We start from the raw sequence: 16,924 nt of genomic DNA on the forward strand, positions 1-16,924 counted from the left end.
TATATGTAAGCATACATAATTGAATACATAGTTGCTACTATTATTTTAAGCAAGCTGTTATCTATTATGATGTAATAGATATTAATTACTATTAAAAATAGAAAAAAAGTTTTTTACCTTTGCTTATTTCATCTTTAATGCTCTTCCTTTCTTTATGTAGATCTGAGTTTGTGTTGTATATTATTTTCCTTCTCTTATAGATTTTATTTTAACATTTCTTTCAAGGTAGGTCTACTGGCAACAAATTCCCTTAATTTTTGTTTGTCGACAAAGTATGTCTCCTTCACTTTTGAAGGATAATTTCACAGGGTACAGAATTCTAGGTTGGTGTTTATTTTCTCTCAGTACTTCAAATATTTTTCTCCACTTTCTTCTTGTTTGCATGACTTCTGAGGAGAAGTTGGATATAATTCTTCTTTTTTTTGTTCCTCCATAGGTAAGGTGTTTTTTCTCTCTGGCTTCTTTTAGGATTCTTTCTTTATCTTTGATTTTCTGTAGTTTGAAAGTGATATGTCTAAGTGTAGTTTCTTGGTACTTATCCTGCTTGGTGTTCTCTGAGCTTCCTGGATCTGTGATTTGATATGTCATTAATTTGGAGGAAATTCTCAGTTATTATTATTACAGATATTCCTCTGTTCCCTTCTCTCTTTTCCTTCTGGTATTCTCGTTATGCATATGTCACACATCTTATAGTTGTCTCACAGTTTGGGGATATTCTGTTCTGTCTTTTTCAGTCTTTGTTCTCTTTTTTCAGCTTTGGAAGTTTCTATTGATACATGTGGAAGCTCAAAGATTCTTTCCTCAGCCATGTCCAGTCTACTAATAAACCTATCAAAGGCATATTTCTGTTAGTGTTTTTTACTTTTAACGTTTCTTTTTGGTTCTTTCTTGAGATTTCCAATTTTCTACTTATATTCCCCTTCTGTGATTGCATGCTGCCTCCTTTATCCATTAGAGCCTTTAGTAAACACCTCCTCCTAGTTACAGGAAAGGGAAAAGGTGGTCTAACAGGAAGCCTGCTTCCACTGGGATTGGGGATAGAAGATGAGCTGCCTGCTCAGCCCTGGTGAAGCCATGGTGTGTGGGCATTTTTTCCTTTGTTGTTTGGTGAGAGTAGGGTGGGTATTGTCCATAAGACGTCCTGTTAGACCACCCTTTTCCCTTTCCTGTAACTAGGAGCAGCAGGTTTTTACTTAGAGGTCGTTTTTGGGTTTTTTTTTTTTGCTGTTTGTTTTTTTGTCTTTGTCTGTTGGAGGTTCTGGGTTGTGGGCTGCTCCTGTGCCCTGTCCTGGATCTTTGGAGATATAAATAAAAGGTAAACACAGGGAAGTTACTGCCATGTTGTTCCTTAAGTCCCCAGTTTTCTAGGCAGTACACTTCCTTCTTGTCAACTTTGAGTCTATGTTTGTTTGTTGTGTTTGTTGTGCAGGGTTCTTTTAGTTGTAAAAGGGAGGAGCTGGGAGGAATGGGGCTACTCCATCTTGGATCAACTGTAAGTTGAGCTTTCATGTTTTGGAGGGTAGAAGATGAGAGACCAGTGAAGTACCTTAAGAGTCAGGAGGGAATAAAAATGTGATTTTATACAAGTCAGGGGAGTCTGTTTCTAAGAGGAGGGTGTAGTTAATGTGTTCTATGAGAAATTAAGAGAGTTAAAGCTACAGATACAGTGAAGGCATATAGGTGCATTAAAATGGAGTTAAGATTTGGCCATTTGAAGTATGGCTCAAGGGTGTTAGGACAAGGGAGTTCCAAAGAATAAGAGCATGGTTGAAATGATAAATAAAGGAATCTAACTTGGGTAGAGAAGGAAGTAAAAACAGGCAGTGTCTGATAAGAAATGGAGGGGGGAAAAGAGTCAATGTATATAAGTTTATAATGAGTTCTTAGAATCAGTGACTTTATAAAGCTCTGTTAAGAGTGACACAATACCTTGGGTCACAGGGCATCAGGGCTTTGGTGGAAAAAAACGTGGACACATTTAGAGTATATGACCAATATTTAGTTGGGGGGCTCAGCCAGGTACATAACTCAGTCTTAATTAGTAGAAGATCTGTTCTTCACCTTTCCTTGGAAGTCCCAGTGGCTTCAAGGGACCCTGGATATCTTATTGCTAGAGATAAGTTGGATCTAGTGGTAGTGCAGACTTAGAAGCTAGTGAGAGATGGTCTGGAATCAGGGATAGATGATGGGAGTTAAATAAGAGTTAGATTTATGTACTGGAAGAGCTTAGAGTAAGAAGGAATGAGAATACTACCTATGCCAGTGGTTCTCAGCCTTTTTGAGCATGAGAACCCCTTTTAGTCTTAAAATATTGTGAGCCTTTTTTTTTAGATGTTGGGGGTAGGAATTTTATTAATTTTTTATTTATTTATTTTGGCTGTGTTGGGTCTTCGTTTCTGTGCAAGGACTTTCTCTAGTTGTGGCAAGCCGGGGCCACTCTTCATCGAGGTGTGCGGGCCTCTCACCGTCGCGGCCTCTCTTGTTGCGGAGCACAGGCTCCAGACGCGCAGGCTCAGTAGTTGTGGCTCAAGGGCCCAGTTGCTCCGCGGCATGTGGGATCTTCCTAGACCAGGGCTCGAACCCGTGTCCCCTGCATTCTCAACCACTGTGCCACCAGGGAAGCCCTTGAGTCTTTTTATGATGTTATTAAAAACTTATATAATAACAAAAAGGTGAATTAATTATACATGCTAAAGCAATTTGTATTTTATTATCAAAATAGTATTTAACTGGATTTCCCGTCCACTCTACTTTTGAAATAGGTCTCATATCCATCTACTTATCTGACCTTCTCCATCTTCATTGCTGCCACAGTAACACAAGCCACATCACTTTTTGCTAGGTCTACTTCAATAAACCTGTTTCTACTCTTGCCTTTTTTAACCCTGTGTCTAATCGGAAGCAAGTGATGTTTTAAAAATATAATAGGATCATATCACTCCCATACATCAAATTCTTCAAAATTTTCTATTACACTTAGAATAAAATACAAATTCCTGACTATAGCTTTGAAGCCCTGCTTGATGAGGTCCCTGCCTCCTCTCCAGGCTCACCTTAGGCCAATATTTTTCTTGCTCTCTAGGCTTCAGTCTCACTGGTTCTTTTCAGATTCCTGAGCACTCCTAGTTCTTCCCCATTTTTGAGCCTTTGCACATGCATTTCCTCTCTTGGGAAACTCTTTACCCTAACCTTCCCATGGCTGTTTTTTCTCATCTTTTATGTCTCAGATTAACTGTCACTTTCCCAGCAAGTACTTCTTTGCCAACCAAAGTAAATTAGATTTTTCATTTACTGCCCTTATTATTCTTTCTCATAAAACACTGTTACTGTCTCATCACAATTTGTTTTTTTATTGTCTCATCACAATTTGCTTATTGTCTACCTCCCTCACTTCATGAAGACAAAGTCTACTTTTGTCTTGGATACCCCTTTATATTTAACATCCAATATATCAATATTTCCTGGTACATATAAGTATTCAGTAAATTAAAAAAGCAAATGCATGCATATATAGATTTGGAAAAAAGTACATGCATATATGTGCATAATATTAACTTTTAGTCTTCTGATGACGCTTGCTTCACATGTGAATCCATAAAACCATTGCATTAATTCATAGCCTTCCAGGGGACCCCTGCACACAAAGTGAGTTCTAATCTCATTAATTCATTTGTATAATATATATGTATTGAGTTTCTACTATGCTCTAGACATTGTGCTAAGTGCTGGGGATATTGTACAAGTCATTGTTCCTCTACTATGTCATGTGTATAGATGGAAAACCAATAGACCCAGAAATATAAATTGACTTAGCAAGAGAAGCCCCGATTAGAACATAGATTTTTAAAAAATTAATAGTTTTATATTTTCCTCTGTCCTTTCCTAAACTGGAGAAAGCAAGATTTGATCTAACTTGTTGAACCCACTAACCAGTAATTTTTTTAAAGTGAGATTTATTTTGCTTTATGCATCCGGGGGAACACACTCCAGAGAACCTCAGAAGTGTCCCAGTTAAGGGGAAGTTGGAAGGGGTGTCTTACAGGGTTTGAGCTTGTGCTGGATAATTCTGAAGATGGAGTTACAGAAATGGGGTCAGTTCAGAATTAGATGCAGTTGAGAAGAGGGAACATCCTAATCCTAATTGGGGTCCCCCAACCCTAACTGGGTACCTCAAAAGTTTTATTTAGGAGCTAGGAGGATTATATTAGGGCTAGAGCTATCACTGGTAAAGAAACAGCAGTAAGGCCAAGAAGGGAGGTGTCAGGCAATATCTGACGTTTAGTTATTTGGTGGGTCATGGAGAGGCTTCGTCTCTGTCTTTTTTCTGAGCATTATTTTGCACTTTATCAACATAAAAATGTTCTTGAAACTGCCTTAGTAAGAAATAACATTTATTGAATACATTATATGCCAAACATTCCTCCAAGCTACTTACATATATTAACACATTTAATCTTCACAATCGCCTTAAGTGAGAAGTTCATTTATGATTTCAGTGTACAAATAAGGAAATCAAGATATAGAGATTTACATAATTTGTTCAAGTTCACGCTACTAGTAAAGATAGAGCTAGAATTTGAATCCAGGTACCTATTTCCAGAGAATAAGTACTATTTTATTTTTAAGTGCCCATCAGTACAAAGTATCTCTCCCTATGTTTTCATGCCAGAATTAAAGTTTTTATTTTTTATTTAATTAATGAATTTATTGCTGTTGGAGTCATGATGACTAGTCTCAGAGCATCCCTGCAATTCACTAGTAGGAAAAGTCAGGGAGCTGTAGGAAAGGCTGCATTGCTGTGACTATGGATAGAACCAAGAAGCCTTGAGCCTTTGGGAGATTGGAAATGAGCTAAGCTATTCTGGAAAGCTGCAGACAGGGTGAGGGGAAGCAGGGAGGCCATGTCGAGGAGAAGTACATACATGGGATTTAGGATCAAATAGACTGAAATCAGAATCCTTGAACCAACCATCATTCACTAGTTGTATGGCTTTAAGTAAGTCTCCTAATGTTAAGCTTTTACTCTGTAAAATAATATAAAATGTATCCACCCCAGGGTTTTTTTTTATTTTTCCTGTGAAAATTAAAAAACATTTTAAAAGTACCTAAAGTGCTTAGTACAGTGTTTGTGCAGTATGGAACTCTAGTACCACATGGTAGACTAAGTGATTAATGTGGTAAATATTGATATTATTGGACACTGGTGTCTTGAAATCTCCATAACCACACCAAGTTTCCATTAATCAGCTGGGTTGTATCCCTGATTCTCCCCTCTCTGTGTTTCAGGTGTTATCTCATTTGTTATTGAAGACACTGAAGACCTAAGTCATCTTTTCTATTTATTATACCTGAAATCCAGTTACCAGTCCTATATGGGGACTCTGATTGCTTCTCAGTGGGTGATAACGGCAGCACACTGCTTCTTACCGTAAGTGATGGGGAGCAATCTACTCTGTTAAGGCTTCAAGGCTGGGGCTCAACGCTCCTTGTGGAAATTCTAAAAAACTTGTGCTGATCAGGAAATCATAATGATCTGATGGTGAGGGGGAGCTCAGCTACTTGGATAAAACTTAACTACACGTTCTTATGTTTAACGTGTCCGGAAAGGAAAAAGTTTTATGTTATAAAATAATATCTTACATACGTATAAAAGTAGACCTGCAAATTGTTCTTAATGTTTTTAAGATTCATCTAAAACTGTTAGATGTGACGGTATTTTATTTTTCATTGCTGTATTATATTTCAGTGTGAATTCACACTGGTTCTTTTCTTGACAGACATTTGAGTTATTTCTAGTTTTCTGCTATTTTGAACAGTGTTACTGTACATGTACTTGTACCACGTACCTTAGAAAGTATTCTTGTGTATATATCTGTGATACATATTCTGTATATGTGTGTGTGTGTGTGTGTGTGTGTGTGTATTGGTATATTCACATATCGGTTTATATCTGTAAGTACACCTCTTGGTATATAACTAGAGCATATAGTTAGGAGTGGAATTGCTGGGTCATAAGAGCATGCAAATGTTCACTTTTACACACCCTCCAGCAATTTATGAGTTCTTCCAACACTGGGTATTGTCAAGCTTTTTAATTTTTTTGCTGATTAAGTGTCAAATATCTTATTATCATTTTAATTTTATTACCTTTACTAGTAGTGATGATTAACATCCTCCGCCCTCATCCTCCTCTTCCTTCTCCTTCTGACAATAATGTTTCTTTTGGGAACAACTCTTTTATGTCTTTTGAAAATTTTGTGTATTAAATTTTAAAAATATTGCTTCATAGGACTTCTATAAATGCTCTAGATATTACTTGTTTGTCAGTTATATATGTTGAAAATATCTTCCACTCTGTGGCTTGATCTTCTCTTTATGGTGTATTTTGATGAATAAGAACTCTTAACTTCAAGATAATTCACTTTAAAACTTGAATTATCCGTCTTTGTGGTTATTGAGCATTGTGCCAAGTTGAAAATATCTTTTATGACCACAAGATCAGAAAGATATTCCTTTATATTTACTTCTAAAGATTTTAAAGCTTTGATTTTCATATTTAAATTTTCATATAATTTAGATTTGATTTTTGTGAATGATGTGAAGTAGCAATCCAATTTCATTTTTTAAAGATAGTAAGCTAAATATCCAAATATCATTTGTCAATGGTCCCTTCTTTCCCCACTGATCTGCAACACCTGTTCTGTCATCTATCAAAGTTCCATCTGTATATGGGTCTGTTTCTGGGCTCTTGTTGCTGTTCCATTGGTTTATTTATTATAGACCACAATGCCTTAATAGTTATGACTTTATCATAATTTGTGATGTGTGATATGGTTGGCCAGCCATCTTATTCTTCATCAGGAATGCTTAGAAATTCTTTTACATAAATTTAAAAATCAACTTGTCAAGTTCTATGAAAAACTCTAGTGGGATTTATTTGGAATTGCTTTGACTTTTTATATCAGTTGCAAAGTATTGATATTTTCTGATATTGATTGTTCCTAGCCATGGATCTGAGATAGCTCTCTATTTATGTTTCCCTTCGATGCATTTCAAGAGTTTTATATTATCTGCATTCATGTCTTGTACATATCTTATTAAGTTTATTCCTAAAGTGCTTTATATTTTTCTATCATTTTAATTGACGTACTTGCATAAAATTATATTTTCTGTTTATTGATGATGATGGAAATGCAATTGGTATTCATAAGTTGATTTAATAGTTTGTTGCTTTGCTATATTCTCTTACTATTTCTAGTAATTTATGTATATGTTCTTGTGGGTTTTCTATCCATCATCTTTGATATGCACCATTTTCACTATTGTTTAAATTCTAAATAATTTTGGAAATTTCCACATGATTATAAACAGCTCATAGAACTCAATACCGAAAAAACAACCCAATCAAAAAATGGGCAGAAGACCTGAATAGACGTTTTCCCAAAGAAGACATATAGGTGGCTAACAGGCACATGAAAAGATAGTCAGTATTAGTATTAGAGAAATGCAAATCAAAACCACAATGAGATATCACCTCACACCGGTCAGAATGGCTATCATCAAAAAATGTACAAATAACAAATGTTGGAGAGGATGTGGAGAAAAGGGAGCTCTTATACACTGTTGGTGCAGCCAGTGTGGAAAACATGGAGTTCCTCAAAAAGCTAAAAATAAAACTATCATATGATCCAGCAATTCTACTCCTGGGTATATATCCAGAAAAAAATGAAAACACTAATTTAAAAAGATACATGTACCCCAGTGTTCATAGCAGCATTATTTACAATAGCCAAGATATGGGAGCAACCCAAGTGCCCATCAACAGATGAATGGATAAAGAAGATGCGGTACATATATACAATGGGATATTACTCAGCCATAAAAAAATGAAGTTCTGCCATTTGCAGCAACATGGATGGACCTAGAGAATACTATGCTTAGGGAAATAAATCAGAGAAAGACAAATACTATGTGATGTCACTTATATGTGGCATCTGAAAAATAACACAAATGAATGTATATGCAAAACAGAAACAGACTCACAGATATACTAAACAAACTAGTGGTTACCAGAGGGGAGACAGAAGGGGGGAGGGGAAAATTAAGGGTATGGGATTAACAGATACAGACTACTGTGTTTGAAATGAATAAGCAACAAGGATATATTGTTGTATATCAATTGTTCTATACAATTGTTGTCTATTGTATAGAATAGGGAATTATAGCCAGTATCTTTTTTTTTAAAGAATTAAAAAAAATTTTTTTATACAGCAGGTTCTTACTAGTTATCTATTTTATACATATTAGTGTATACATGCCAATCCCAATCTCCCAGTTCATCTCACCACCACCCCCAGCCCCCCACCGCTTTGCCCCCTTGATGTCCATATGTTTGTTCTCTACATCTGTGTCTCTAGTTCTGCCTTGCAAACCGGCTCATCTGTACCATTTTTCTAGATTCCACATATATGCATTAATATACGATATTTGTTTTTCTCTTTCTGACTTAACTTCACTCTGTATGACAGTCTCTAGGTCCATCCACATATCTACAAATGACCCAATTTCGTGCCTTTTTATGGCTGAGTAATATTCCATTGTATATATGTACCACATCTTCTTTATCCATTCATCTGTCAATGGGCATTTAGGTTGCTTCCATGACCTGGCTATTGCAAATAGTGCTGCAATGAACATTGGGGTGCATGTGTCTTTTTGAATTATGGTTTTCTCTGGGTATATGCCCAGTAGTGGGACACCAAGAGAGGAAAGTGGGGTGTAGGTGGTGGTGGTAGGATGAATTGGGAGATTGGGACTGACATATATACACTAATATGTATAAAATAGATAACTAATAAAAACTTGCTATATAAAAAAATAAATAAAATTAGCCTTATCTTGCCCTGCCCCCCCCCCACAAAAAACATAACATGGATGTAATAAACACTGCTGTTGAGGGCTTCCCTGGTGGCGCAGTGGTTGAGAGTCTGCCTGCCGATGCAGGGGACACGGGTTCGTGCCCCGGTCAGGGAAGATCCCACATGCCGCGGAGCGGCTGGGCCCGTGGGCCATGGCCGCTGAGCCTGCGCGTCCAGAGCCTGTGCTCTGCGGCGGGAGACGCCACAACAGTGAGAAGCCTGCATACCGCAAAAAAAAAAAAAAAAAAAAAAATCTGTGGGACTGAAAAGAAAATCAGCTGTTGGCTCAGCCCCAGAGGTGGCTGCACAATATACGTAACAGACAGACGTCACCGTGAGGCTGCTAGGGCACTGTGACACGTGTTAACGTGACATGTTGAACTCTCTGACTCAGGTCAGTCAAGATGTGCATGTGTTTTCTGTGAATATTTTTAGTCATTCACATCCATATTTTCTTCCCGCTCTCTTATGTGGTAGGAATTGCACCTTTAGATTGGGTCATATGGTAGATACCTCTTATCCAACTGCTGCCTCCAAATCACATTTCCTTCCTCATTTATTTTCCCCACTGGCTTCTGAGGCTGGAGAAAATTTTACTTGCTGCAATTGCAGTAAAATCTTTTGAGATGAGGCCTCTTTTTCTGAACATTTGGATGAATTAGTTTCTGTGTACATAAAGGAAAATATCTCGCTCAGTAAAATCCTATTACCTTTAATGTAGTTCTTCCCAGAGCTTATCATTGGGTTGGACTGGAGCTGTATTTTCAAATTTTAGCAACTATAACAAGCACTGCTGAGTACTTCAGCTCAGATTACCCAACTAATACTCTAGTGGCAAAAGCTTTATGTGGGGTTCTAACCGTCAGACACTGGTCCGTTCTATCTACGTCTCCAAGGTAGACCAAGGAACCTGACCCATTGTGTGTGTCGGGGAGTGAGAAGGGCAGTCAGTTGCCCTCAGCTGGAAAGACCTGGGCATTTAACCTTTATATTCAACCCTGCATTCTGAGAGAAGAGTCAAAGAACAAAACAATATGAGTTGGGGTAAGAAGTTGATCAAATACTCACAATAAAGCAGAAATAAGGTCATTCCAACAATTTTAAGCACAACTACAGTAAGCCCAGAGATTATCATGTGCCAGTTCATGATGCAGGAGATGAGGAGGCTGTGGGCATGAGAGCACAATATCAGCATTGGAATCTGGGACAAGCCTTCTTTCCACCAGGGCACATGCCAGACTCTTTCTCAGAGCACCCTTGAAGGGCTTGGAAGCCAGGCATGACACTGATAGGTTCAAGGAGGAGACTCAGCACATGCCCAGAAGACAGGTAGGATCTTGTGCTCATTGGTAGCCTCTGAACTTGGCATACTGCCTCTCTTTCACCATCCCTAGCTCTAGACCTCAGCCCTGTTCCCACTTGTGGACTCCTAAACTCTGTCTGATGAAATAAATCCTCTCCTGGACTTTGAGAACCCTTAACCTTGAAATGACCCTTGCTCCCTGGAACTTTAATTTGTAGTCTTGGCCATACTGACTTCAGCTCTCAAAAGTCTTTGTCTTCAAAAGAGTATGCCAGGAACGGAGTCAAGATGGCGGTGTGGGAAGATGCCAAGTTAGTGTCTCCCCACAACTAGGGCACCTGCTGGCCGCTGGTGGGGGACCCTGACACCCAAGGAAACGGGAGGAGCCCCCAAGTGAACTGGTAGGACATGGGGAGATCAAGGAGGGAGGATAAGTGGAAACCAGACAGGATCGGCACCCCTGAGGCCGGGGAGATCAGGAGAGGCAGGCGGGAGAGACCCTCCGGGATCAGGTGAGCAGGAGAGGAGAGGAGGGTGAATGCCCTGCCCACTTGAACCCAGGAAGCCTGCTGGGCTCCCAGGTGAGGTCCCCCGCCCTCTGAGCCCAAGGGTGGGGGGCATGCCTGGAACCCTTCTGTTCCTTGAGCCTAAGCCCCACTCCCCACAGCCTCCAGGGCCTTTTCCAGCCCTGTGGGTCCTGAGCATTGGCCCCGCCCACCATCCAAACCTCACCCTTGCTTAGGCCCCACCCTCCACAGCTAAGGCCTCCCCCCCGGCTTTTTTTTTCTTTTTCCTCCTCCTCTTTTATACTATTGTGGTACTGATGTACTTTCTGCTTGTTGATTCATCTATATTTTTATTTTTAGACTCTTTCTAACATACCTGTTAGTTTTGTAGTCTAATTTTTTTTTTTACTTTGTTATTGTTCTCTTTTTTTTTTATGCCACCTACGCGGCTTGTGGGATCTTGGTTCATGAGCTGGGGGTTGGGCTGAAGCTCCTGCAGTGGGAGCTCCAAGTCCGAACCACTGGACCAACAGAAAACCTCAGACCCCAGGGAATATTCATCAGAGTGAGGTTGCATGGAGGTCCTCATCTCAGCACCAAGACCCAGCTCTACCCAACAACCTACAGACTCTACTGTTGGAAGCCTCAGACGAAACAACCATTGAGACAGGAACACAATCCCACTCATTAAAAAAAAAAAAGGAGAGATGGCAAAAACATATGTCACAGATGAAGGAGCAAGGTGAAAACCTACAAGACCAAATAAATGAAGAGGAGATAGGCAAGCTACCTGAAAAACTATGCAGAGTAATGATAGTAAAGATGATCCAGAATCTCAGAAATAGAATGGAGGCACAGATTGAGAAAATACAAGAAATGTTTAACAAAGATCTAGAAGAACTAAAGAACAAACAAACAGAGATAAACAATACAATAACTGAAATGAAAAATACACTAGAAGGAATCAATAACAGAATAACTGAGGCAGAAGAACGAATAAGGGAGCTGGAACACAAAATGGTGGAAATAACAGCCAAGGAACAGAATAAAGAAAAAAGAATGAAAAGAATTGAAATCTCAGAGACCTCTGGGACAACACTAAACACACCAACATTCGAATTATAGAGGTCCCAGAAGAAGAAGAGAAAAAGAAAGGGTCTGAGAAAATATTTGAAGAAATTGTAGTCGAAAACTTCCCTAACATGGGAAAGGAAATAGTCACCAAAGTCCAGGAAGCAGAGAGTCCCATACAGGATAAACCCTAGGAAAAACACACCAAGACACATATTAATCAAACTAACAAAAATTAAATTCAAAGAAAAACTATTAAAAGCAGCAAGGGAAAACCAAAAAAAAGCATACAAAGGAATCCCCCCCATAAGGTTATAAACTGATTTTTCAGCACAAACTCTGCAGGCCAGAAGGTAGTGGCAGGATATACTTAAAGTGATGAAAGAAAAACCTACAACCAAGATTGCTCTACCCAGCAAGGATCTCATTCAGAGTTGATGGAGAAAACAAAAGCTTTTCAGACAAGCAAAAGCTAAGAAAATTCAGCACCACCAAACCAGCTTTACAACAAATGCTGAAGAAATTTCTCTAGGCAGAAACACAAGTGAAGAAAAAGACCCACAAAAACAAACCCAAAACAATTAAGAAAATGGTAGTAGGAACATACATATCACTAATAACCTTCAACATAAGTGGATAACTGCCTCAACCAAAAGACACAGACTGGCTGAATGGATACAAAAACAAGACCCATATCTATGCTGTCTACAAGAGACCCACTTCAGACCTAGGGACACATACAGACTGAAAGTGAGGGAATGGAAAAAGATATTCCATGCAAATGGAAATCAAAAGAAAGTTGGAGTAGTAGTACTCGTATCAGATAAAATAGACTTTAAAATAAAGACTGTTGCAAGAGATAAGGAGGGACACTACATAATGATCAAAGGATCAATACAAGAAGAAGACATAACAATTATAAATGTTTATGCATCCAACATAGGAGCACCTCAATATATAAGGCAAATGCTAACAACCATGAAAGGAGAAATCAACAGTAACACAATAATAGTAGGGGACTTTAACACCCCCCTTACACCAATGGACAGATCATCCAAACAGAACATAAATAAGGAAACACAAGCTTTAAATGACACAATAGACCAGATAGATTTAATTGATATTTATAGAACATTCCACCCCAAAGTGGCAGAATACACTTTCTTCTCAAGTGCACATGGAACATTGTCCAGGATAGATCACATCTTGGGTCACAAATCAAGCCTTGGAAAATTTAAGAAAATTGAAATCATATCAAGCATCTTTTCTGACCACAACACTATGAAATTGGAAATCAATTACAGGAAAAAAAAACTGTAAAAAACACAAATATATGGAGGCTAAACCGTGTACTACTAAATAACCAAGAGGTCACTGAAGAAATCAAAGAAGAAATTAAAAAATACATAGAAACAAATGACAATGAAAACACGATGATCCAAAACCTATGGGTTGCAGCAAAAGCAGTGCTAAGAGGGAAATTAATAGCAATTCAATCTCACCTCAAGAAACAAGAAAAATCTCAAACAATCTAACCCTACACTTAAAACAACTAGACAAAGAACAAAGAAAACCCAAAGTCAGTAGAAGGAAAGAAATCATAAAGATCAGAGCAGAAATAAATGAAATAGAAATGAAGAAAACAGTAGCAAAGATCAATAAAACTAAGAGTTGGTTCTTTGAGAAGATAAACAGAACTGAAAACCCTTAGCCAGACTCATCAAGAAAAAAATGGAGAGGACGCAAATCAATAAAATTAGAAATGAAAAAGGAGAAATCACCACTGACACTGCAGAAATACAAAGGATTATAAGAGACTACTACAAATAACTATATGCCAATAAAAAGGACAACCATGAAGAAATGGACAAATTCTTGGAAAGGTACAATTTTCCAAGACTGAACCAGGAAGAATTAGAAAAGATAAACAGATCTATCACAAGTAATGAAATTTAAACTGTAATTAAACATCTTCCAACAAAGAAAAGTCCAGGACCAGATGGCTTCATAGGCGAATTCTAGCAAATATTTAGAGAAGAGCTAACACCGATCCTTCTCAAGTTCTTCCAAAAAATTGCAGAGGGAGAAACACTCCCAAATTCCTTATACAAAGCCACCATTACCCTGATACCAAAACCAGAAAAAGATATCACAAAAAAAGAAAATTATTGACCAATATCACTGATGAACACAGATGAAAAAATCCTGAACAAAATACTAGCAAACAGAATCCAACAACACATTAAAAGGATCATACATCATGATCAGGTGGGATTTATCCCAGGGATGCAAGGATTCTTCAATATATGCAAATCAATCAATGTGATATACCATATTAACAAATTGAAGAATAAAAGCCATATGATCATCTCAATAGATGTAGAAAAAGCTTTTGACAAAATTCAACACCGATTTATGATAAAAACTCTCTAGAAAATGGGCATAGAGGGAACCTACCTCAACATAATAAAGGCCACATATGACAAACCCACAGCAAGCCTCATACTCAATGGTGAAAAACTGAAAGCATTTCCACTAAGATCAGGAGCAAGACAAGGATGTCCATTCTTGCCGTTCTTATTCAACATAGTCTTGGAAGTCCTAGCCACAGCAATCAGAGAAGAAAAAGAAATAAAAGGAATACAAATTCGAATAGAAGAAATAAAACTGTCACTGTTTGCAGATGACATGATACTATACATAGAGAATCCTAAAGATGCCACCAGAAAACTACTAGAACTAATCAATGAATTTGGCAAGGTTGCAGGATACAAAATTAATGCACAGAAATCTCTGGCATTCCTATACACCAACAATGAAAAATCAGAAAGAGAAATTAAGGAAACACTCCCATTTGCCATCGCAACAAAAAAAATAAAATACCTAGGAATAAACCTGCCTAAGGAGGGGAAAGACTTGTACTCAGAAAACTATAAAACACTGATGAAAGATATCAAAGATGACGTAAAGAGATGGAGAAATATACCATATTCTCGATTTGGAATAATCAATATTGTGAAAATGACTATACTACCCAAAGCAATCTACAGATTCAATGCAATCCCTATCAAACTACCAATGGCATTCTTCACAAATTAGAACAAAAAATTTTACAATTCGTAGGGAAACACAAAAGACCCCAAATAGCCAAAGCAATCTTGAGAAAGAAAAATGGAGCTGGAGGAATGAGGCGCCCTGACTTCAAACTATACCACAAAGCTATGGTAATCAAGACAGTATGGTACTGGCACAAAAACAGAAATATAGATCAATGGTACAGGATAGAAAGCCCAGAGATTAACCCACGCACATATGGGCACCTAATTTATGACAAAGGAGGCAAGAATATACAATGGAGAAAAACCAGCCTCTTCAATAAGTGGTGCTGGAAAAACTGGACAGCTACATGTGAAGGAATGAAATTAGAACACTCCCTAACACCATACACAAAAATAAACGCAAAATGGATTAAAGACTTAAATGTAAGGCCAGACACTATAAAACTCTTAGAGGAAAACATAGGAAAAACACTCTTTGACATAAACCATAGCAAGATCTTTTTTGACCCACCTCCTAGAGTAATGGAAATAAAAACAAAAATAAACAATGGGACTTAATTAAACTTAAAAGCCTCTGCACAGCAAAGGAAACCATAAACAAGACAAAAAGACAACCCTCAGAATGGGAGAAAACATTTACAAGTGAAACAACAGACAAAGGATTAATCTCCAAAACATACAAGCAGCTCATGGAGTTCAATATCAAAAAATCAAACAATCCAGTTAAAAAATGGGCAGAAGACCTAAATAGACATTTCACCAAGGAAGACATACAGATGGCCCAGAGGCACATGAAAAGATGCTCAATATCACTAATTATTAGAGAAATGCAAATCAAAACTACAATGAGGTATCACCTCACACCAGTCAGAATGACCATTATCAAAAAATCTAGAAACGATAAATGCTGGAAAGGGTGTGGTAAAAAGGGAACCCTCCTGCACTGTTGGTGGGAATGTAAATTGATACAGCCACTATGGAAAACAGTATGGAGGTTCCTTAAAAAACTGAAAATAGAACTACCATATGACCCAGCAATCCCATTACTGGGCATATACTCTGAGAAAACCATAATTCAAAAAGAGACATGTACCACAATGTTCATTGCAGCATTATTTACAATATCCAGGACATGGAACCAACCTAAATGTCCATTGACAGATGAATGGATAAAGAAACTGTGGCACATATATACAGTGGAGTTTTACTGAGCCATAAAAAGAAACAAAATTATTTGTAGTGAGGTGGATGGACCTGTAGTCTGTCATACAGAGTGAAGTAAGTCAAAAAGAAAAACAAATACTATGTGTTAACGCATATATATGGAATCTAAAAAAAAAAAATGGTCCTGAGGAACCTAGTTGTAGGGCAGGAATAAAGATGTAGACATAGGGAATGGACTTGAGGACACAGGGTGGGAGGGGGAAGCTGGGGCGAAGTGAGAGTAGCATTGACATATATACACTAATGAACGTAAAATAGTTAGTTAGTGGGAATCAGCAGGATAGCACAGGGAGGTCAACTCGGTGCTTTGCGATGACCTAGAGGGATGGGTTAGGGAGGATGGAAGGGAGGCTCAAGAGGGAGGGGATATGGGAACATATGTATGCATATGGCTGATTCACTTTGTTGTACAACAGAAACTAACACAGTATTGTGAAGCAATTATACTCCAATAAAGATCTATTAAAAGATAAAAATAAGCTACAAGGATATATTGTACAACATGGGGAGTATAACCAATATTTTATAATAACTAAATGAAGTATAACCTTTAAAAATTGTGAATCACTGTATTGTACACGTATAATTTATATATAAAATTATACATCAACTACATGTCAATAAAAAACTGGAAAAAATAAAATAAAAAATAGCAAAAAAAAAAGACTATGACAGGAGTCAGACAGACAGGACAAGTGTCCCTGAAGTCCTTGGCACGGGGGCAGAGCCAGCAATCTGTACAGAGGGGATGGACACAGACTCACCTGCTCTCTCCCTGGAAGACTCGGCTGGTCTGCAGGTGGCGATCTTCCCAGTGGCCTTAGCTTGCTGTGGTGGTGGAGA

At 38.0% G+C, this 16,924-nt stretch overlaps 2 protein-coding genes across 5 annotated transcripts in view; both read left to right on the forward strand.

The window, feature by feature from the left end:
* SSBP1 (single stranded DNA binding protein 1) overlaps positions 1 to 6,536 on the forward strand; it is a 68,372-nt gene extending 61,836 nt beyond the window's left edge. Inside the window, exon 9 of the mRNA XM_079931274.1 lies at positions 5,287 to 6,536. The gene's annotated coding sequence lies outside the window, so the exon portion shown is untranslated. The remainder of the gene's footprint in view (positions 1 to 5,286) is intronic.
* Positions 5,289 to 16,924, forward strand: part of MGAM (maltase-glucoamylase) — a 138,330-nt gene continuing 126,694 nt past the window's right edge. For all 4 annotated transcript variants that reach the window (XR_013829685.1, XM_079931261.1, XM_079931263.1 and 1 more), the window contains exon 1: positions 5,289 to 5,428. The gene's annotated coding sequence lies outside the window, so the exon portion shown is untranslated. The remainder of the gene's footprint in view (positions 5,429 to 16,924) is intronic.

This window comes from Stenella coeruleoalba, assembly GCF_951394435.1.
Source record: "Stenella coeruleoalba genome assembly, chromosome: 9".
NCBI classification, from domain to species: domain Eukaryota; kingdom Metazoa; phylum Chordata; class Mammalia; order Artiodactyla; family Delphinidae; genus Stenella; species Stenella coeruleoalba.